This window comes from Loxodonta africana, chromosome 6 (genome assembly GCF_030014295.1).
Source record: "Loxodonta africana isolate mLoxAfr1 chromosome 6, mLoxAfr1.hap2, whole genome shotgun sequence".
Classification (NCBI taxonomy): domain Eukaryota; kingdom Metazoa; phylum Chordata; class Mammalia; order Proboscidea; family Elephantidae; genus Loxodonta; species Loxodonta africana.
The window spans coordinates 136,998,589-137,022,361 of record NC_087347.1 but is presented as its reverse complement, the minus strand read 5'-3'; positions in this window follow the sequence as shown (position 1 = coordinate 137,022,361).

Below are 23,773 nucleotides of genomic sequence, written 5' to 3'. Positions count from 1 at the left end.
TTTTTCCACAGCACCTTTCACCTTCTGATATGCTATGCAACATATCTGTTTATGTGTTTGTCGTTCATCAGCTGCCCTCTCCCACTCTTCTCCCCCACTTCACTGAATCTAAGCTGTATAGGAGAGGGGTCTTTGTGTGTGTTCTTCATTGATGTATTCCAAAAATCTAGAATAGTGCTTAGAAGTACTCAATAAATATTTGTTACTGAATGGAAGGAATTATGATTTTATTATTTTGTCACTTGACAAAAATTCTGACTTTTAATAGTTACCATTTCAGGACTTTTAATAGTTAACATCAGCTGTCACATAAGTTGATAGTCAACATCTTTTTTTTTTTTTCCACTCTCCATGAATAATTTTAACCACACTCAGGAAGGCCTAGAAATGAGAAAACACATTCAGTTTCATTTATCCCCCACGGTTTCTAAGGCCAACCTTATTGTGTTCTAAAAATCTGATCCATCTGCAGGTAAGCTTTAAACAATTTCCAGCTTGTGCATAGAGGTGGCCTAAGTTTTCACAGGGCCCGTATAAAACTCTAAAGATCTTGAGGACATAAGCTTACACGCCTGGGTGGCTCCAGATGAACTTCAGTGATCAAAGATGTGTGACATTTGTCATTGTCCAAGTTTGTGTCCATACTTGCAACTCTCTCTTACAAATTGCTGGTGATACTTTTCCTATCAGTATTTTTTTCGTTTTGTTTTAATTCTGCTTTAGGTGAAACTATACTGCTCAGGTTAATTTCTCATACAAAAATTCTTACACCTATTGTTATGTGACACTAGTTGCAATCCCTATATTGTGACAGCACACTCTCCTTTTCCACCCTGGGTTTCCTGTGTCCTTCTAACCAGCTTCTGTCCATTCCTGCCTTCTCATTCTGCCTCCAGGCGGGAGCCACCCATTTGGTCTTATGTATTGGCTTAAACCAAGAAGCACACTCTTCACTAGTATTATTTCATGTTTTATAGTCCAGTCTAATCTTTGTTTGAAGAGTGGGCTTTGGGAATGGCTTTAATTCTGGATTAACAGAGTGTCCCTGGGCCATGTCTTCTGGGGTTCTTCCAGTCTCAGCCAGACCATTAAGTCTGGTCTTTTTATGTGAATTTGAGTTCTGCTCCACAATTTTCTCCCCCTCCATCAGGGGCTCTCTGTTGTGTTTCCAGTCAGGGTGGTCACTGGTGGTAGCCAGGCTCCATCTAGTTCTTCTGGTCTCAGGCTGATAGAGTCTCTGGTTTATGTGCCCCTGTTGTCTCTTGGGCTAGTATTTTCCTTGTGTCTTTGGTGTTTTTCATTCTCCTTTGCTCCAAGTGGGTTGGGACCAATTGATGCATTTAGATGGCTGCACACAAGCTTTTAAAACCCCAGACATCACTCACCAAAGTGAGTTAGAAGGGTAGAAGGGTGAGAGAATATATATATATATATATATGAGGGGGCAAAGAAAATTTGGCTTCTGAACTCTGCTCTGATCTGTTTGGAAATAATGTGAGTTCTGAAAATCATTCAGTGAAAACCCTATGGATTACAACTGTCGAATATGCAATCAATGATGGGGATCACACAGGACCATGCAGTGTTTCATGCTGTTGTGTGTGAGGTTGCCATGAGTCAGGGGCTGACTTGAGGGCAGCTAACAGCAACAAGTTTTCAAGGTCTCATTCATCCTTGGAGCCAGCTCTGACAGGAATAGCTTTGATAATAATTCTAATACTGATTTAATTCAATGAAGAAGTAGGCATGTCATAAATACTTGTTAATGAATAGATATTTGTTTCCCACTGGCTCTGTTCTAGGCAGGGTGCTAGGTATTGAGCGTACAATAATAAATAACTACAGTCAATGATCAATTGAAATACTGTCTCTTAAACAATAAGAAATGTATAGAAATGTTCACAGACAGGAGGACCATAGGAAAAGGGGTTTAAGTTTGCCTATGGGAGTTAGAAAAGTCCACAAAGCACATATGAATTATGGTGAGACTTGAAGGTGAGTAGCATGAGCTTGTCAGACATAGGCCTTTGTTACATGGACCTTGACTGAGAAAAATCCAAACTACCCAAGATGACCCAGAATAGCCATAGAGCAACTCAGAAAGTTCAAAGTAAAAGAAGCATCCAGGCATTCTTTCACAAACATTTACTGAGTGCTTACTTTAGGTCATTCATTGGGCTTTGGAAATATTGAGTTAAATATTGCATGGTCACTGCCCTCTAAAGAACTTGTGTTCTGTAGTGGTGATTCTTAGACTTTAGGCTACATCAGAGTCATGCAAAGGACTTGTTACAATATGGATTGCTGAACCTCACCCCCTGAGTGTTGACTTTCTAGGTCTGGGATTGTTGTTGTGTGCCATTGAGTCAATTCAGATTCATATTGATTCAATATGACAGAGTAGATCTGTTCCATAGGGTTTCCCAGGCTCTAATCTTTACGGGAGCAGATAGCCAAGTCTTTTTTCCTGAAGAACGACTGATGGACTTGAACCACCAACCTTTTGGTTAGCAACCCAGTGTTTAACCATTGCACACCAAGGTTCCTCAGGTCTGGGGTAAGTCTCAGTAATTTATATTTTTAGGAAATTCCCAGGTGATGAGATGCTACTGGTCTGTAGACTACGTGAGAATTACTGATTTCTAGGTAGAAGAGACAGCTGAGTAGATTAGTAATTAACAATCAATGTGATGAGTACAAAAAGCAGCAGGCAAGACTCGGGAGAGCTGTGGCTCTGTTGGGTTTTAGAAATGAAAATCACAGTACACAAAGTTATCTTTGTTCTATTTCCCTGAGCTGATAAACTCCAGGCTTTCTTAAAGATGTGTCTTATAGAGAAGAATTAATACTTTGGCTCCCATAAATCCTCTATTCCAAAGTATTTCCATGTTTACTGTCAATTCTCAGAGTGTCAGCAACAAACTAAGTACACCTGGATTTTGATTGATTTCATGGAAGGAAAAAAAAGAAACACAATTTGTGGTGGCCGAAGGCAATTAGAATAGATAGAAAGTCAGACACTTTATAAAATCTACTGTTTACCAAGAATTTGAATGGATAGTTGGGTCTGGAAGATGACTGATTTGTGTCTCTGCAGCAGAAACAGTTCAAATAAGGATGTACAAACAATTGACAAATGGGTCAGTGTTTTCCTGTAGAGGGTCAGCGAAAGACAGAAAGACCCTCAATGAGATGGATTGACAAAGCGGCTGCAACAATGGGTTCAAACATAGCGATTGTGAGGATAGCACAACACTGGGCCATGTCTCATTCTGTTGTACACAGGGTGACTATAAGTCGGGATTGACTCGACACCTAACAACAACATTGTCCTGTGAGTGCCGAAGCAGTCAAAAATATTTCTTGAGCTACCTTTCTGTACATATCATGGTGCGATATGATGAAAAAAGGAATACTAGAGGTGGCTGCTAGCTTCAAATAGATTGCAGCATAATTAGGTGGAAGGATTAGGTCATATCTATTAATTCACACCAGCATTTTTTAGCCTTTACTATATATTGGAGACTGTGCTATGTGCTAAAAAAAAAAATAGGAATACTAAAATAGACGACATATACTCCATAGTCTAGGAAGTTTCATATTCCAGTAGAGGGAAGAGTGATATAAACTATGTGATTCAGGATAATATGTGAAATACTGGATATAGGTTCAGAGGTAGTTATTAGATAAAGGTGTAATGATAACCATGATGTAGATAAGGGAAGACTTTAAGGAGGAGGTGATGTTTGAGTTGGATTTTATAGGAAGTTCATCAAGGGGATGAGTTTGGTGGAAAGGAGGACATTCAGGGCAGAAGGAACTGAGTATGCTTCCACCAAGAAGTGAAATATGTCACAGAGCACTCAGGAATTATGAGTAGTTCAACATGGCCGAAGGTTGTGGCTAGAGAATTAGATAAGAGGCCAGATGATCGATGAAGCGCTTTGCATGCTGTGTTAAATAAATTGAACTCTACCATGAGTTATAGTATAATTGACTACAGAGATTCTATTTACTGAAACCTTCTGTAGGGTTGCTATGAGTCAGAACTGACTTGACGGCAACAGGTTTGGGTTTTTTTTGGTTTCTGCATCACATTTAATTTGATCACGAAGAATGGACACATTATATCTGTGTGTGTCAGGCTAAAGGAGAAGGTGACAGTTAATCTAGAGTTTGGAAACAGAGATAGATAAAATCAGTATCTGTCAAATTTAAGTGAATAGGTAAAAAAGAATGATTAGGTGAGTTGGATGCCATCACAGAGCCAGAGGGACAGAAAGTCCTTTGCGGCTGTTTGGGAAAGCCCATCACATGGGAGTAAGCACAGGGAGTCAGCTAATGCAAAATCTGAGGAGCTGGGAATTGTAAACAATCAATAAAGGGAGTTGAAGGCCCCAGCTGGGTGATCATCGTAGACATGTATGTACTTAGTCAGATATTCACGGGTCTCGAGAGCAATGTCTAGGATCTGATAAAATAATAATCGGTAGCATTTATTCAACGTTTACAATGAACAAGACACTATTCCAAGGTTTTTTAAGAAAAACTCATTTAATGTTCACAACAACTCTATATAGTAGGAGCCCTGGTGACGCAGTCGTTAAGAGCTTAGTGGCTAACCAAAAAGCCCACCAGCTGCTCCTTGGCAACCCTGTGGGGCAGTTCTACTCTGTCCTATATGGTCGCTATGAGTCGGAATCGACTCCAAGGCAACAGTATTATTCCCATTGTACATATGAGGTAACTGAGACATTGAAGAGGTAAGTAACTTCCCTAAAATCATACAGTTAGTGAGTAGTGGAGTCAGTATTTAAAGCTAGGAAGTCTGGTCTCTTAATTACTGTACAATACCTGCCTCAGAAAACAGACACATTGCAGTTGCACACTGGAGATGTGCTCATTCATATTCAGAGTTGTTTTCTGGTGATAGGGAAGCACCTATTTGAAGGAAATTTGTTTTATTTGTCTATTCAAACTCTTGGGAATATTTAGTGAGAATAATGTATTAGTTTTTTTTTTTTTTTTGTCTGCATAGTAAGTTGCCCCAAAACAGCATCTTGAAATAACAAGTATGTATTATCTCATACTTTCTATGATTCAGGATCCTGGGCATGGCTTGTCTAGGTGGCTCTGACTCAGGGTCTTTCACGAGGTTGCAATCATGGTGTCAGTGGGAGCTGTGGTCTCATCTGAGGACATGAATTGGGGAAGATGTGCGTCCAAACTCATTCACAGGCACAGCGAGTTTCAGGGATTTGGGGCTGATCAAGGAGAAAGATATGACCCTGAGATAACAGTGTTGCACAACAAGCTATTTATTGGGGCCAGTGCTTTGACAGGTTGCAATACAAGAGAAAGTCCCTTGCAGCAGTAGACTCTCCAAAGGCAAGGAGCACATGGCTGATGGTGGTTGGGGCGGGGGGGCAGGGACCAGAAGAGGAAGAGAACAAGGGAACTTCCAGGCGAGGAGGGGGAAGTGGAGGGCTAGGATTTATGCATCTAGGTGATGTCCCTCAGCAGCCTGGTGGGGAGTCTCTGGGTTTCAAGGGCAACAGCAGCTTGAGGTCTTTATAATGAAAGACTTTATCTTATCCATGGCTAGCAGATGTTTGGCACAGTTTTGTGGTGTGTGCAAAGCAGGTAGGTTCTAAATGGCTAAAATCTGCCTCTATGGACTACAAATTTTATGTACAAATTTGAGTTTGGTGCTAGTAGAATTTTAGGGCTAATGGAGCTCAGGCTGTTACGAAGAAATAAACAATCTGGGGCTGATACACAAAGAGTGTCTTTGGCTCATTTATATAACAGTGTAGTTTTAGGGAGGATTTGGTTCCTCATGTGTTGTTGGATTGAGGGTCTCAATTACTCTTTGGCTGCTGTCCGAAGATCTCCCTCAGTCCCTCGTCTTGTGGGCCTCTCCATAGTGTAGCTCGCTGGGTTCCATCTGAGTGAGCAAGTGAGAGTGAGGGAATGAGAGAGAGCAGGCAGGCTGAGACAAAACCACAGTCTTTTTGTAATCTTACCTCAACAATGACATCCTGTAATTTCTGCCACATCTTGTCGATTAGAAACAAGTCAGTAAGTCCAGCCAACACTCAAGGGGAGAGAATTGTGTAAGATGTGAATTCAAGGAGGTAATGACCATTGAACGCAATCTGAAAGGCTTCCTACCACAGCTTCTTACCTTATTCAGAAAACATATATTCTCATCTGCAGAAACTGTGGCAAGAAAGCAAAGAGAAGCTGTAACATACATTCTGTGAGAGAAATCACGGGTAGGAGAGCTGAGAAGGTGGAGTCCAGATATTCTTAGCCAGCCCTTCGTGCACTTGGCTGCCACGTGAAATAAACATGTCAGCAGGAACAGGAGATGAGCACAGTGCATCTCAACCACAGAGCCTGCTGAGAGATTCTGAAAGTCAGATCCATCAGGGATTCACTGAGGTTCTATCATTCCTGCAGGAAAGCCACAGGGTCTGGCTTTTAATAGAGGGAAAGGTGAAGCACAGATGTCTGGTAAATTGGGAGAACATCTCCTCCCACTCTGTTTGGCTCTCTTGCTGACATTTCACATAATTTCTAGTCACAGTGCATTTGATTGTCTTAATTTTGCATGTGTGTTTTCAAATTCCTACTAATCCATGCAAGGATAAAGGAGGCATAGAGTTAAAATCAGACTTGCTGTTGTTGAGAATTGGTGAGTTTGCTGGAGCTTCTTAAGACAGCCTTTGTTATAGACTGAATTGTGTCCCCAAAAAGATATGTTGAAGTCCTAACCCCTGGCATCTGTGAATGCAACGTTGTTTGGAAATAGACTCTTTGAATATGTTATCCATTAAGTTAACATGAAGTCCTACTGGAGTAGACAGAGTGTGTCCTAATCCAATCTGAGTGATGTCGTTCCTAGAAGAGGAGAAGACACACAGACAGACATATATACAAGCCAGGGAATGCCTGGGGATGCCAGTAGCGGGGAGAGATGAGAAAGAATCTCCTTCCCCTAGAGACTTCAGGGGCAGCATGGCTTGGTCAACATGTTGATTTGTACTTCCAGCCTCCAGAACTATGAGACAGCAAATTACTGTTGTTTAAAGTCACCCACTTTGTGCTACTTTGTTACAGCTTTGTCATCCATGTGAGCTGATTTTTCTGAGTGTCTGGTCTCATAGGGTATGGCTAAACTTTTAGTCTTAGCCTGCAAAATGGAGAGGTAAGGCATACGATGATGTGTGCAAAGCCAAAGTGATATTTAGGAGCACCTACTGGGAATGTTCAAGGAACACTTAGGACATTGTTTCATTTAATGCATCCAAACAGTACGCATGGCCAAAGTTGTCATCATTTTAGAAACAAAGAAAATGAGGTTGTGAGAGGCTAGGTCACATATCCAAGGCCACCCCAGTCACAGGTGGGGGCAAGAACCAAGGTTTGATGCAGCCTTGGCTGACTGGAAAGCCCCCACCTCATGGTGCATCTCTGTTCCCCACTGAAGGCAAATAATAACAAAAGCAACAGACAAACCAGTTGGCTAAACCAGAACAACACATCTCATACCCTTGGATTTCTTGTACTTAGAGACTGAGGCTAGGTTTCTCTAACTTTCTTGATACCTGGTGCTGTTGCTGGCATAGGTGTTTGTGCCAGTGTCGCTAGTGTTTATCAGTCAGTACATTGAAGAAGAAGAAAAAAATCCAAGGACTTTGGATCATGGCACACCCAGATTCAAATCTCAAATACTCCTTCCACACTTACGTGACCTTGGTGAAGTTACTCAATCTCTCTGAGCCTCAGTTTCTTCACCTTTAAAATGGAGTTAAACTTGCCCATGAATGTGTCGTGCTTAATAAGTACAGGTGTTAGACGAATGAAAGTTTCTTCCATCCTCTGGGGTAAGGGACAGTCAACTGCCTAGTACTCACCTGAGAGATTGCCTGGATTGCTTCACCAAAAACACATTTCTAAGCTGAGTTATCACCGTATAATGTAGCCTTTTATCTTTAATTGAAATTGCTAAATCCAAGCATGGCTATTAAAGTTAGTCCTTGTGTGAAACATCACTAAAATTACTTTCTCAGAAATGTGTTTCTGTCAGACTATTAACCCCCAAACATGGTTGGGTATTGATGAGGAACTCAACCACCACAGAGGTTCCAGCAGTCTATAATGGAAGCTTAGGGCCACTGAATCAGAATGAATTCATTACAGTCCATTTGAGAACACTGGTGTGATTCTCCGACATTACTGAATATAATGTAAGGGAAAAAAAAACCAACCTCCCGTTTTAAAGAAATTTAACCTGCAGTTAAAAATCTAAGGAGCATTTGAAAAACGTCGACATTTGTAGACTAAGGAAATGAATGTAAAATTAAATTATATGGTATACCTTAAAGTGTTTCAAGAACAGAATGATTCGAATACCATATAAGTTAGATTCATCTTGGAGGAAACTGAATGCCCCTCCAAGTTTGTGAGCAAGTCGAATGGACATTGATGGATTTGTTTTCCTTTCAGATTAAATTGAATTTCTGATGTGAGAGTAGTTTAGCAGCTTCTGATCTTGAAAGCTACATTATTTTTCCTTAACTAAATTCCACTTGTTTAAGATGTTTTAGCTTTTGAGCAGCTTGAAAAGTGGTGCATTGAAATCTGGTAAGGATCAGGGGAAATTATTTATGTAGAAAATTTTGAGAAAAGCAGAGTCTTTGGCAAACTTTACCTTCCCTCTGGCAAAGTGGCATCTGGCAAATATGCTTTTCACCAGGCTCAAAGGCTTTCTTTCTGACTCAAATGCAGAAATATATGCAAAATAAATTTTCAGCAATTTTTCATAGCTTGACAAGACAAATATTATCAGGATGGAATGTGAGCATTTGTGTAAGTAAGGGCTGGTCTTTAAAGGATGAAGATAACACCTAAGAGTGTTAAGTAGACATCAGTATTAGCTGTTAATTAGATAATATCTAATTAACAAGAACTCATCTTTCCTTAGCGTCTGCGGGCATCATCTCATCTTTAGGTTTAGATTGGTTAAGAAAATATAAATATATCTAATGCTAATATAGCAACCCTAATTTTTTTTTTTTTTATAGGCCAGAGTAGAACTGCTCCATAGAGCTTCTGAGGAGAGCCTGGCCGATTCAAACTGCTGATCCTTCAGTTAGCAGCTGTAGCACTTAACAACTACACCACCAGGGTTTCCAATGAGTTGGAATCGACTCGACGGCACTGGGATGGTTTGGTTTTAATGCTAATATACAGCTCAATAAAGTATTTTAATTTCAGACATTAACAGATTGATATATCCAGATCTGCCGGAGACACCAACATACATAAAGAATAAATGTTGTTGTTCATCTATGGTTATACCATTCCCAAGGACTGAACTTGTGAATTACTCAATTGTATAAATTCTTTATATTCCAAAGTACAGCAGGAACCCATTGGACAGAGTAGGACTGCCCAGTAGGGTTTCCAAGGAGCGGCTGGTAGATTTGAGCTGCCTACCTTTTTGGTTAGCATCCATATCACTTAACCATTGCAGGAACCCTATTTCTTATGCATAAAAAAGGAGATATTTAGCAGGGCATTGAGATTTTAGAGCAAGATTTTTCATTCTTGGCACTGTTGACATTTGGGGGCTGAATGATTATTTGTCGTGAGGTTATACTCTGCATTGTAGGATGTTCAGTAGCATTTCTAGCTTGTACTCAATACAGGCCTAGTTGGTAGACACAATTCTCCTGCCCCAACCGCCATCATGACAATATCAAAAATATCTCTAAACATTGCCAAATATCCCCAGAGGCAAAATTGAACCAAGTTCAGAACTACTAGAACCAAAATATTTCCTTTATTCTTTTGTCTCAGAATCTTAATTTTTTTCTCTTTCTCCTCCTCCTCCATCGTCATTATTACCATCATCACAATCATCATCATCTTTATCCCTATTTAACAACCATGTTTAGGTCAGTGGTGTTTTGCATGCAATATGTAGTTACTAACGATGGATTGGAGCACAGGGTTTGTGTCAGAGAATGATGGGTGAGAAGCCTGGAAAGTGGGTGGAGGAACCAGAACTATGTATATACACCTGTATATATCATTTTATATATGTCAAAGGAATTATACATAACCTAGTAGGAGAGATTATGTTATTCATATAGAGAAAAATATACAAAGCAAAATAGACCATGCACTGAAGGAGTGGCAGAGACAGTAAAAATGAGATGGGAAGGATTGTATTGGACCAAATAGAAAAAGTGTACTTCATCAGCCAAGCTTGCAAAAAGGCATTTAAGGTAGGGGGAATGGAATTATAAAGACAAAATCAGAATGCTGTCTTAGTTTCTTAGGGTTGCCATAATAAAAAATACCACAAAGGTGGCTTTAAAAAACAAAAATTTATTTTCTCATAGTTCTGAAGGCTAGAAGTCTGAATTCAGGGCATTCACAGAGCTATGCTATGTCTCTGAAAGCTCTAGGGGAAATTTTTTTCCTATCTCTTTCAGCTTCTGACAGCCCTGGGCATTTCTTAGCATTCTTTGGATTGTAGGCAGATTTGCATGTGCTATCTTCCTGCTGTGTGTGGCTGTTTCCCTGTCTGTTTTCCCCTTCCATAAGCTGCTATTCAGAAGTGATTAGGATTAGGGCCCACATTATGCCAGTATGACCTCATTTAACTTAATTGATAACAAAAGGAAAACCCAATTTCCAAACTAGGTCACATTCACAGGCATGGTGGTTAGGATATCAGGATATCTTTTTTGGGGATACAATTCAATTATAACAAAGGCAATGTATTTTTGTAGAATATGTTTGACATATTCAAAAGAAGCAGAAAGATTGTGGTGAAAGTAGGATGCATTTATTTTCTACTACTGCTTTAACAAATACCACAAACTTAGCAGCTTAAAACAATACTCATTTATTATCTCACAGTCCTGTAGTTCAGATGTATGGGTTGACTTATCTGGTTTCTCTGCTCCTAGTTTCGCAAGGCTGAAATCAAAGTGTTTGCAGGCCTGAACGCTTATTGGAGGTTCTGGAAGTAATTTGATTTCCCAGCTCACTCAGCTATTGGCAGAATCTAATTGTTTAATGCAGTAGGACTGAGGTTCCCTTTTCTTTGCTGGCTATCAGTTGGGGGCCACCCTTACCTCGTAGAGGCCTCTTTCTGGTGCACACACGTGGGGTCCTGCATGTCAGAGGCAGAAAAAGTGCATCAAATCCTTCTCACACTTGGAATCACTCTGACTTCACCCATGGTACACAGGTTTCAGTGGAGCTTTCACACTAAGACAGACTAGGAACAAGGAACTGGTGATCCAATTCTGAAAATCTTAATGGATAGCAGAGGAACATTGTCTGACATAGTGCTGGAAGATGAGACCCTCAGGTTGGAAGACACTCAAAATGCGACTGAGAAAGAGCTGCCTCCTCAGAATAAGGTCAACCTTAATAATATGGTTGGAGAAAAACGTTCAGGATCTACATTTGCTGATGAAAATGAGAAGTAGCAGAGGCAAACATCCATTAGTAATCAGAATATGGAATGTACAAAGTATGAATCAAAGGAAATTTGAAGTCATTGGAAATAAAATTGAAGATCAATATCCTACACATTAGTTAGCTGAAATGGGTATTTGATATTTTGAATCAGAGGATCATATGACCTGCTCTGTCAAGAATGACACATTGAAGAGAAATGGCATTGCATTCATTGTCAAAAAGAACATTTCAAGATCTGTCTTGAAGTACAATGCTGTTAGTGATAAGATAATATCTATACACCTGCAAGGAAGAGTTGTTAATATTACTATTATTGAAATTGACTCACCAATCACTAAGGCCAAAGATGAAGAAATTGGAGATTTTGACCAACTTCTGCAGTCCGATATTGATAAAACATGAAATCAAGATGCATTGATAATCACTGGTGATTGGAATGGGAAAGCTGAAAACAAAGAAGAAGGATCAGTAATTGGAAAATAGGGCCTTAGTGGTTGGAACAGTGTTGGAGATTACATGACAGAGTTTTGCAAGACCAATGAATATTCATTAAAAATATTTTTTTTCTCAACAGCACGAACGGCTACTATACAGGTGGACTTCACCAGATGAAATACCCCAAAATCAAATTAACTACATCTGTGGAAAGACACAATAGAGAAGCACATCATCACCAGTTAAAACAAAGCCAGGGGCTGAGTGTGGAACAGACCATCAATTGCTCATATACAAGTTCAAGGTGAAGCTTAAGAAAATTAAAACAAATCCATGAAGCCAAGTATGACCTTGAGTATATCCCATCTGAATTTAGAGACCATCTCAAGAATAGATTTGACACATTGAACACTAATCACTGAAGACCAGACGAGCTGTGGGATGACATCGAGGACATCATACATGAAGAAAGCAAAAGGTCATTAAAAAGAGAGGAAAGAAAGAAAATGGATGTAAGAAGAGACTATGAAACTTACTCTCGAATGTAGACTAGGTAAAACAAATGGAAGAAATAATGAATTAAAAGAGCTGAACAGAAGATTTCAAAGAGCAGCTTGAGAAGACAAAATATTGTAATGAAATATGCAAAGACCTAAAGTTAGAAAACGAAAGAAAAGAACATGCTCAACATTTCTCAAGCTGAAAGAACTGAACTAAAATTCAAGCCTCAAGTTGAAATCGTGAAGGATTCTTTGGGCAAAATATTGAATGATGCAGGAAGCATCAAAAGAAGATGGAAGGAATACACAGAATCACTGTACGAAAAAGAGTTGGTCGACATGCAACCATTTTAGAAGGTAGCATATAACTAAAAATCAGCGGTACTGAAGCAAGAACTCCATGCTGCACTTTGGCACTGGTGAAAAACAAGGCACCAGGAACTAATGGCATACCAATTGAGATGTTTCAAGAAATGGGCACAACACCAGAGGCCCTTACTCATCTTTGTCAGAAAATATGGAAGACAACTCTATGGCCAACTAACTGGAAGAGTTCCATATAAGTGCCCATTCCAAAGAGAGGTGGTCCAAAGGAAAGCAGAAATTACCAAACAACATTAATATCACACGCAAGCAAAATTTTGCTGAAGGTAATTCAAAAATGATTACAGCAGTACATTGACAGAGAACTGCCAGAAATTCAGGCTGGATTCAGAAGAGGATGGTGAACTAGGGATAGCACTGCTGATTTCAAACGGATCTTGGCTGAAAGCAGAGAATACCAGAAAGACGTTTACCTGTGTTTTGTTGATTTTGCAAAGGCATTCAATTGTGTGGATCTAACAAATTATGGATAACATTGCAAAGAATGGGAATTCCAGAACACTTAACTGTGCTCATGAGGGACCTGTACATAGACCAAGAGGCAGTAGTTCAAGAAGAACAAGGGGATACTGCATGGTTTAAAATCAGAAACAGGTATGCACCATGGTTGTTTCCTCTCACAGTAATTATCAAATTTGTATGTTCAGCAAACAATCCAAGACTCTGGACTATATGCAGAATGTGGTATCAGGATAGGAGGAAGACTAATTAATAACCTACAATATGCAGATAACACAACCTTTCTTGCCGAAGGTGAGGAGGATTGAAGCACTTACTATTGAAGATCAAAGACTACACTCTTCAGTATAGATTACACCTTAACATAAAGAAAACAAAAATCTTTACAACTGGGCCAATAAGCAACATCATAATAAACAGAGAAAACATTGAAGTTGTAAAGGATTTCATTTTACTTGCATTCACTATCAATGCCAATGGAAGCACCAGTCAAAAATTCAAATGATGTATTTCATTGAGCAAAGCTGCTGCAAAAGACGTCTTTAAAGTGTTCACAAGAAAAGACGTCACTTTGAGGACCAAGGTGAGCCTGACAGAAGCCGTGGTATTTTTAATCACCTCATATGAATATAAAAGCTGGGCAATTAATAAGGAAGACTGAAGAAGAATTGATGCATTTGAATAATGGTGCTGATGAAGAATATTGAATATGCCACGAACTACCAGAAGGACAAATAAATCTGTCTTGGAAGAAGTCCAGCCAGAATGCTCTTTAGAAGAGAGGATGGCAGGACTTTGTCTGATGTACTTTGGATGTGATATTAGAAGGGACCAGTCCGTGGAGAAGGACATCATGTTTGTAAAGCAGAAGGTCAGTGAAAAAAGATGGAATCAAAAAATTCCTAGAATCAAATAAGAATGAAAACATATCATACCAAAACCTTTGGGACACAGCAAAGCCATTGCTCAGAGGTCAACTTATAACAATAGATTCACACATTAAAAAAGAAGAAAGGGACAAAATCAAAACATTAGCTATGCAACTTGAACAAATTGAAAGAGAACAGCAAAAGAAGCCCACAGTTACCAGAAGAAAGGAAATAATAAAGATCAGAGCAGAAATAAATGATATAGAGAATAGAAAAACAATAGAAAGGATCAACAAAACCAAAAGTTGGTTCTCTAAAGGATCAACAAAATCAACAAACCACTGGCCAAATAGACAAAAGAAAAACACTAAAGAATGCAAATACTCCAAAGAAGAAATGAAATGGGGGATATTACAACACGCCCAGCTGAAATAAAAAGGATAACAGAGTATTATGAAAAACTATACTCCAAAAAAATTGAAAGCCCAGAGGAAATGGGGAAACTTCTAGAAAAGTACTACCTACCCAAACTAACACAAAATGATGTTGAAAATCTGAACAGACCCATAACAAGAGAACAGATTGAAATGGTAATAAAAAAAAAGCTCCCAACAACAACAAAAAGCCCTAGCCCAGATGGCTTCAGAGAAGAGCTTAAGCCAGTACTACTCAAACTATTTCAGAACATAGAAAACGAAGCAATACTGCCAAATTCATTCTATGAAGCCAGCATAACCCTGACACGAAAACCAGGCAAAGACACCACAAAAAAGAACTTTGCAGACCAATATCCATCATGAATATAGATGCAAAAATTTTCAACAGAATTCAGCCTCATATCAAAATAACAATAACAACAACAATAATAATAATAATACACTATGACCAGGTATGCAAGGATGGTTCAACATTAGAAAATCAATTAACATAATCCACCGCATAAATAAAAGGAAAGAATCACATGATCATCTCAATTGACCAAGAAAAGGGTTTCAACAAAGCCCAACACCCATTCCTGATAAAAACGGTCAATAAAATAGGTATAGAAGGGAAATTTCTCAACATAATAAAGGGCATATATGCAAAACCAACAGCCAACAACTTTCTTAATAGAGAGAGGCTGAAAACGTTCCCCTTGAGAACAGAAACAAGACAAGGATGCACTTTATCACCACTCCTATTTAACATTGTGCTGGAAGTTCTAGCTAGAACAATAAGGCAAGAAACAGAAATAAAAGGCATTAAAATGGGTAATGAAGAAGTTAAATTATCCCTATTTGCAGATGATATGATACTATACATAGAAAACCCAAAAGACATCATGAGAAAACTATTGGAACCAACTGAAAGATTCAGCAGAGTAGCAGGATACAAGATCAACATACAAAAATCAGTTGGAATCCTATACACTGATAAAGATAACAGTGAAAAGGAAACCAGGAAAACAATATTTATAATAGCCTTTTAAAAAATAAAATACTTAGAAGTAAATCTAACCAGGGATGTGAAGGACTTATACAAAGAAAACTACAAAACACTACTGCAAGAAACCAAAACAGATCAACTTAAATGGAAAAACATACCATGTTCATGGATAGGTAGACTCAACATTGTGAAAATGACAATTCTACCCAAAGTGATTTACAAATGCAATATAGTAATGATCCAAATACCAACAACTTATTGTTAACTTTATAATGGAAGGGAAAAAGCCCCCGACAAGTAAAGCACTACTGAAGAAGAAAAAGTAGGAGGACTTACACTATCTGACTTCAGAACCTATTACACAGCTACAGTAGTAGAAGGAGGCTTGTTCTGATACAATGACAGGTACATTGACCAACGGAACAGAATTGAGAACCCAGGTATAAATCTATCCGCCTATGGTCCCCTGATCTTCAACAAGGGCCTAAAATCTATCAAACGGGGAAAAGACAGTCTTTTTAATAAACAGTGCTGGCAAAACTGGATGTCCATCTGCAAAAAAATGAAGCAGGACCCATGCCTCACACCATACACAAAAACTAATTCAAAATGGACCAAAGACCTAAATAAAAAGCCAAAACCTATGAAGTTCATGGAAGAAAAAATAGGATCAACACTAGAGGCCCTAATACACAGCATTAACAGGATACAAACCAAAAGCAACAAGACACAAACTCCAGAAGACAAGCTAGATAACTGGGATCTTCTAAAAATTAAACACTTATGTTCATCAAAAGACTCCATCAAAACAGTAAAAAGAGAACCTACAGACTGGGAAAAAATTTTTGGATATTAAAAATCTGACAAAGGTCTAATCTCTAAAATCTATAAGAAAATTCAATGCCTCTACAACAAAAAGACAAATAATCCAATTAAAAAATGGGCAAAGGAAATGAACAGACACTTTAACAAAGAAGGCATTTTACTGGTCAACAGACACATGAGGAAATCTTATGGTCACTAGCCATTAGAGAAATGCAAAACAAAACCACAATGTGGTACCGTCTCACCCTGGCATTACTGGTAGGAATCAAAAAAAAACAGGAAACAACAAAGGCGGGAGAGGCTGTGGGGAGATTGGAACTCTTCTGGTGGTGGGAATGCAAAATGATACAACCATTTTGGAATACCGTATGGGGCTTCCTTAGAAAGCTAGAAATAGAAATACAATTTGATCCAGCAATCCCATTCCTAGGAATATATCCTAGAAAAATAAGACCCATCACACAAATAGACATATGCACACCAATGTTCATGCAGCATTGTTTCCAATAGCAAAAAGATGGAAACAGCCTAGATGCCCATCAACAGCTGAATGGATAAACAAACTGTGGTACATACACACGATGGAGTACTATGCAACAGTAAAGAACAAAGGTGAATCTTTGAGGCATCTCATAACATGGATGAATCTGGAGGGCATTATGCTGAGTGAAATAAGTCAATCACAAAAGGGCAAATATTGTATGAGACCACTACTGAAAAACTCATGAAAATGTTTACACACAAAAAGAAACAATCTTTGATGGTTACAGGGGAGGGGAGAGGTGGGGATGGAAAAACACTATATAGACATTAGATAAGTGGTAACTTTGGTGAAGGGTAAGACAGTACACAATACTAGGGAAGCCAGGACAACTTGTACAAGGCAAGGTCATGGAAGCTCCATAGAAACATCTGAACTCCCTGAGGGACCAAATTGCTGGTCCGGGGATTGCGGGGACCATGGTCTTGGGGAACATCTAGCTCATTTCGCATAACAGAGTTTATAAAGAAAATGTTCTACATTCTGCTTTGGTGAGTAGTGTCTGAGGTCTTAAAAGCATGTGAGTGACCATCTAGGATACTCCACTGGTCTCACCCCTTTGGGAGCAAGGGAGAATGAAGAAAAGTAAAGATAAAAGGGAAAGATTAGTCCAAAGGACTAATGGACCACGTCTACCATGGCCTCCATCAGACTGAGTCCAGTACAACCAGATGGTGCCTGGCTATCAACACTGACTGTTTTGACAGGTATCGCAATAGAGGGTCCCAGACAGAGATGTAGAAAAATGTAAAACAAAACCCTAACTCAAAAAGAAAAACCAGACTTGCTGGCCTGACGGAGACTGGAGAAACCCTGAGAATATGGCCCCTGGACAACTTTTCAGCTCAGTAATGAAGTCACTCCTGAGGTACACCCTTCAGCAAAAGATTGTACAGGCCCATAAAACAAAACAAGACTAAACGCACACACCAGCCTTGGGGCAAGGACTAGAAGACAGGAGGGAACAGCAAAACTGGTAATAGGGAACCTAAGGTTGAGAAGGGAGAGTGTGGACTTGTCATGGAGTTGTTAACCAATGTCATAAAACAATATGTGTGCTAACTGTTTAATGAGAAACTAGTTTGTTATGTAAACCTTCATCTAAAGTACAATAAAATAAATAAATAAGAGAGAAGTTCAGGGAAAAAGGATACCCTCAAGGAGATGTATTGACACAGTGATTGCAATAATGGGCTCAAACATAGCAACCATTGTGAGGTTGGTGCAGGACCAGGTAGTGTTCAGTTTTGTTGTACATAGTGTTGCTATGAGTCGGAACTGACTCAATGGTACCTAACAACCACAGGGATACGGCGTGACATCTTGGGGAAAGGACATTATTCTACCTACCAGAGAAGATGACTGAAGACTGTAGTAGTGGTCTGTCAGCAGCAGCATCATACACGTGGAGTTTATAAACAATGGTGCTCTTTTAAATATTTTTGTGCAAAGAACTTTTTTTAAAACTATATACATATTTATTTTGAAATGATTTTAGTTTTACAGGAAAGTTATAAAGATAGCACTGAGAGTTTCTGTACAGCCCTCATCTAGTTTCCTCCATCTGACATTACAATGATACATTTTTCCAAACTAGTAAATGAACATTGGTCCATTACAGCTAACTAAACTCCAGACTTTATTTGAATTTCACTAGTTTTCCCATTAATGCCCTCTTTCTATCCCAGAATCCAATCCAGGGTACCATATTGTATTCAGTTGTCATATCCCTTCAGTTTTCTTTGGTCAGTGACCATTTCTCAGTCTTTCCTTGTTTGTCATGACTGTGGCAGTCTGGCACGGTATCCTTCAGAATGTCCTCCAATCTGTGTGTGTCCTGTGTTTTGTTCTCATGATTAGATTGGGGTGAAATGACCTTTGGGTCACTTTATTTGAGGAGGTATGTGATATCCACATGACATCATTAGTAAAGTTAACCTTCATCACATGGTTAAGGTAGTATTAGCCAGGTTTCTACACCATTAATCTACTGTTTTCCCCTTTTCTTACTAAAAAGATCATTTACTTTGGCAAACTGGGTCGTATGGATTTGATGATAAAGAAGCAGTGAACTAAAAAGATAGCTGCAACTTAAGTGAGATAATGGGAAATTCAACAGAACTTAGCGATTATCTTGAAGGAGAGGTCAGAGTGAATTTAAAATGTTAAGGATACTTAATAAGATGAATGACAATATCATTAACAATAAAGCCTACTTGGGAAGATAAACTTGAATGATGGAAGGATTAGGACTTCAGTTTTAATTGCATTAATTCTATTTCAGACGGTATCAGTGATTTTACTGGTGGTGCCATCCATGAAACATTTGGAAATGTGGAATTGAACTGCATAAGGAAGGTCAAGGTTGGAGAGAGAGCCCATTTGAGATAAAATACGATTAAAATAGAAGTTATTTCAGAGGTCTCCAAACATGTTCATTCCCTAATCACTGCAATTTATTCTGTGGACCTAACCATCCATACCAGACATTTCTTTGTCTATCCCCATTGCAGCCTTTCATTACAACTTCAGAATAAAAGCAAACTGAGGTCAAATATCAGATTCCTGCAGGGAGATAGCCTGTGCCTTTTGTCTGATGGAATCTCAGCACCTGACAGCTCATTGCTCTGTAGGGAAATTCTAGCAGCCGCTTTCCTTTCTGTTCAAAATTTAGCACTTTAGACTGAGCCAAGAGCTTTCCAGCTTCTACTCTCTCCTCCTCTTCGATGATCCAGAAAACTAAGTACTCTGCTGGCAGCTCTGACTGACTCTTGGGATTTCAAGATGCAGAGGGCAGGTGCTTTTGCAGAGTACTAGCATGGAGCTGGACATATACCAGTCATATCATTGGGGGAAAGTATGGACTTGAAAGTCAGTAGCCTTGTGTTCAAAATCTTTCTCTGCTATTTACAGTGAAATGACTAAGCAAGTTATTTAATCCTTTGTAACTCGACAGCACTGGGTTTTAATTGTAGATTGCTCCTCTGACATTCTGCGAAAATAGCACACACCTCATGGAGAGACTGAGAACAACATATGTTGGTTGCAATGTACTCTTAGCACAGAGTCTGGACATAGTGTACCCTAGATTAGGTTTAGTAATTACAAACATGTACTTAGCACTTATTAAGTGTCAGTCATTGCACTGAGTGATACTAAATGTACTTGTTCATTTAATTCTCACAATAACCCTATGAGCTAAGTAGACAATTATCCCCGTTTTACATATGAGGAAACTGAAGTAAATACTGGTGAAGTGACTTGCCCCAAAATCAAACAACCAGTATGAGCATACCTGGGATTAGAACCCAAGCAGACTGGCTTCCAAATCTTTGTTCTTAAACAAAATGGTATTGCATTATGAATCACATAGCACATAATAGTAACCTAATTGCTATTATTGGTGTTAATAAAACTTCTTTACATTACCACTAATGGAGGGACAAGAATATCTGCTATAACCACTTTTACTTAACACTATTTTAGCTGTTCAGTCAGTATAACAAGACAAATAAAATGCATAATTTTGAAACAATTTATTATTTTTTCAGATGTTGATCTCTAACATAAAAACCCAAGATCTAAGTAGAAAATGACTGGCTACCAAAAGTTCAAATTCAAGAATTTTCCCATATGTAAGTTTCATTGACAGCATCCTTGGACATTCAAGTTGGCACACTCACATGATTAGGAATTGATCTGACTGTTGGCTGGGATGGCAGCTGAGGCTGTGAATCAGTATGCCTACACAGAGCCTCTCCAACATGGCTGTTTCAGATTCAAGAGTCTCTTTTCCTTCAGCTATCAAAACCATTTTCCTGTCAGCTTTCAACAACCTCCTTGAGTCCTACCATGTTTCCACTAGAGTCTTCTCAAGACCCTTCCAAATTCGGCTCAACACTCAGTCCTAAAGCCAACACCACATGTTTTAGATTTTAGTTACAATAGCACCCCACTTCTGGTTCCAAATTCTGTACCACTCACCATTCTTGGCCAAAAACAAAATCCCTAAAACCTTGTGTAAAAAAAAGATTATTTTACTTGAAACTTTTTGTTTTAGGAATTTGGAAAGGCCTCTGCAGAGCAGTTCTCACTTGGGTTCTTTTAGGCAGTTTGTCAGGTAGGAAGACAGCTATCTGAAAGCTCAATGGGGCAGGATGTTCAAAATAAGTTATTCACATGCCCGGCAGTTTTTCTGTCAACTGAAAACCGAACCATTGTTGTCAAGTAGATTGCCTACATGTGGCCTCTCTAGCAAAGTGGTTTCAAAGTAGTTGCAATTTTTTACATGGTAACTGTAATTCTTACATGGTGATTGGCTTCCCCCAGAGTGACTGCCCAAGAGAATCAATAGGAAGCCACATGTTTGTTTATTTTTTTCTGAACTAGCCATGGAACATTCATAACATCACTTCCACCCTACTGTATTTTTTGAAGCATTCACATGCCTCCCAGATTTTGAGGAGAGGATATAGATACCACACCTTAAGCATGGAGGCCTGGTGGTGCAATGGTTAAGAGCTCAGCTGCTAACCAGCAAGTTGGCAGTTCGAATCCACCAGCTCCTCCTTAGAAACTCATTGGGGCAGCTCTACTCTGTTCTATAGGGTCACTGTGAGTTAGAATTGGCTCGATGGCAATGGATTTTTTTTTTTTGTTGTTGTTTCTTGAGTATACCAAAGAATTTGGGGGCTGTTTTAAATTTCCACATAAAGTTAAAGAAATTTTCCTCTGGGTCTAATTTATAAAATGTATTTAATCACAATGAAGGCCTTATGTAGCAACATATAAAAGAAGTTCTAGCAAAGAATTTATCATCTTAAATTCTTGTCTTAGAAAATATTGTCTTATATAAAGAAAAAATATAAGAAAAATTAATGAGCTAGCTGCCCATTTTGAGAACTTAAAAAAAGTTATAATTAAATAAGCAGAAAGACAGTAAAGAGAAAGTTAAAATAACAATGAGAGTGTAGAGAGAATATAAATTAAAGAAACAGAGAAAATTAACAAACCTAAACATGTTTTCTTTGAAAATATACATACAAACTAGAAAGGTATTTGGTAATTTTGATCAAGAAAAATGTTGAATGCAAAAATAACATAATGCATGGTTAAGGATATACGGTTTAGGACAAAGTACTGATTAAAAGATGAAAAGATATGACAGAAGTACTTACGTCAGTACCTTTAGTACTTAAGTTCTCAGCTTCTGAGAGTGTGGATTGCTCACAGGTTCCAGATGAGTCCATCTCTGGGACTTGCCTTTGCCTGAAAAATCTTCCTTGGCCAAGGTCATGCCGCCTTTTCAGGGGCAGCCCACTTCTAATGACTGGTTGATGCAGAGTATAAACAATTGGCTCCCTTGCCCAATTTGGAACATTCCAAAGGACCATTCCATCTCAAGAGTGCACTATAGGATTGGTTTAAGTCTATGCTATTTTATTTCTTACTACTCTCATTCTTACACATTGTGTTTCTCCTTCCGCCCAATTCATGCTCAGTTGGGAAATTTACTTGTGATGGATGTCTACACTGCAGGTGGTTTCAGGGCTGTAAATAACACACATCTTTCTCCCACACCACTCATTCAAGATTCCCCTCACCTTGGTTATCACCTATAATGATCTAAGTGCTTTACCTGGTGGAGTGACCAGACATATATCCTTGAGGGACCTGAGACCCTGGCCTGCATGCCTTTTTTGGGCCATTGCTGTTTTGCCCTTCTCTTTATTATCAAAACTTGGCAAGTGGATATCAAGTGTGATGGTTAAGGTTATGTGTCAACTTGGCTGGGCCATGATTCTCAGTGGTTTGACAGTTATGTAATGATGTAATTTGGCAGACATTGGACTGATTGCTCTTCCATAATGTAATCACCTCCAGAATGAGATCTGATATTAGGTAATCACCTCCATGATGAAATCTGCTATGAGCAGTCAATCAGTTGTAAGGGGAGTTTCCTTAGGGGTGTGGCCTGTATCCAATATATACATGGCTTTTGCTCACTTTAGATCCTAATTTGAGCCAACAACATGCTGTACTTCCTGCCGATCTTGGGATTCGTTGGCCACTGCAGGCTGTGAGTCAGCAACCATTCGCCTTACCTGCCAATCTTGGATTTATCAGCCCCTTTAGCTATGTGAGTCAGGAAAAGCCTCTAGCCTGATGCCTGACTCACTGACTTGAAACTTGCCAGCCTCTACAACTGCATGAGCCATTACCTTGAAATAAATCTCTCTATCTATCTCTCTATATGCTTAACTGGTTTGCTTCTCTACAGAACCCAGCCTAAAAAATTGATATCAAGAGTGTTCTAGAGAAACAAGAATGGAAGGATGAGTTTTCTAAGTTGGTTCTCAAGACTGACTAGTCGTAAAGATGTTGATGACTCTGATTCCAGTAGTAGAGGTGACTGCCAATACATAGTGTGAGGTGGCAATAGAAATGCACAAACTATCACCACCAAAAGATCAAGTGCTGGTGAGAGGCAGGCATGTTTGATATGTTTCTACAATTTTGTCAAAATGAGAAGTATAAGTAAGCTGGCTGATCGGTCTTATTTTCACTAGACAAAGTGGTGAGAGAAGGAGATGTGCTCAGTGCTTCGGAGTCACAGCTCAAGCGCCACATAAATGACACCAAATTTGCCACTTGTGCACTGAAAGAAAGCTTTATTTCTTGTATCACAGCTGATATTGCAGAAAACCAAACCACCAAACCCAGAGTCTTATCTTAAAAGTGACTGAATTACAACATCAATTGAATTCCCAACTTCAAATGGAGTCTGAAGTTAAAGTGGGGGCATTGATTGGGAAAAATTGGGA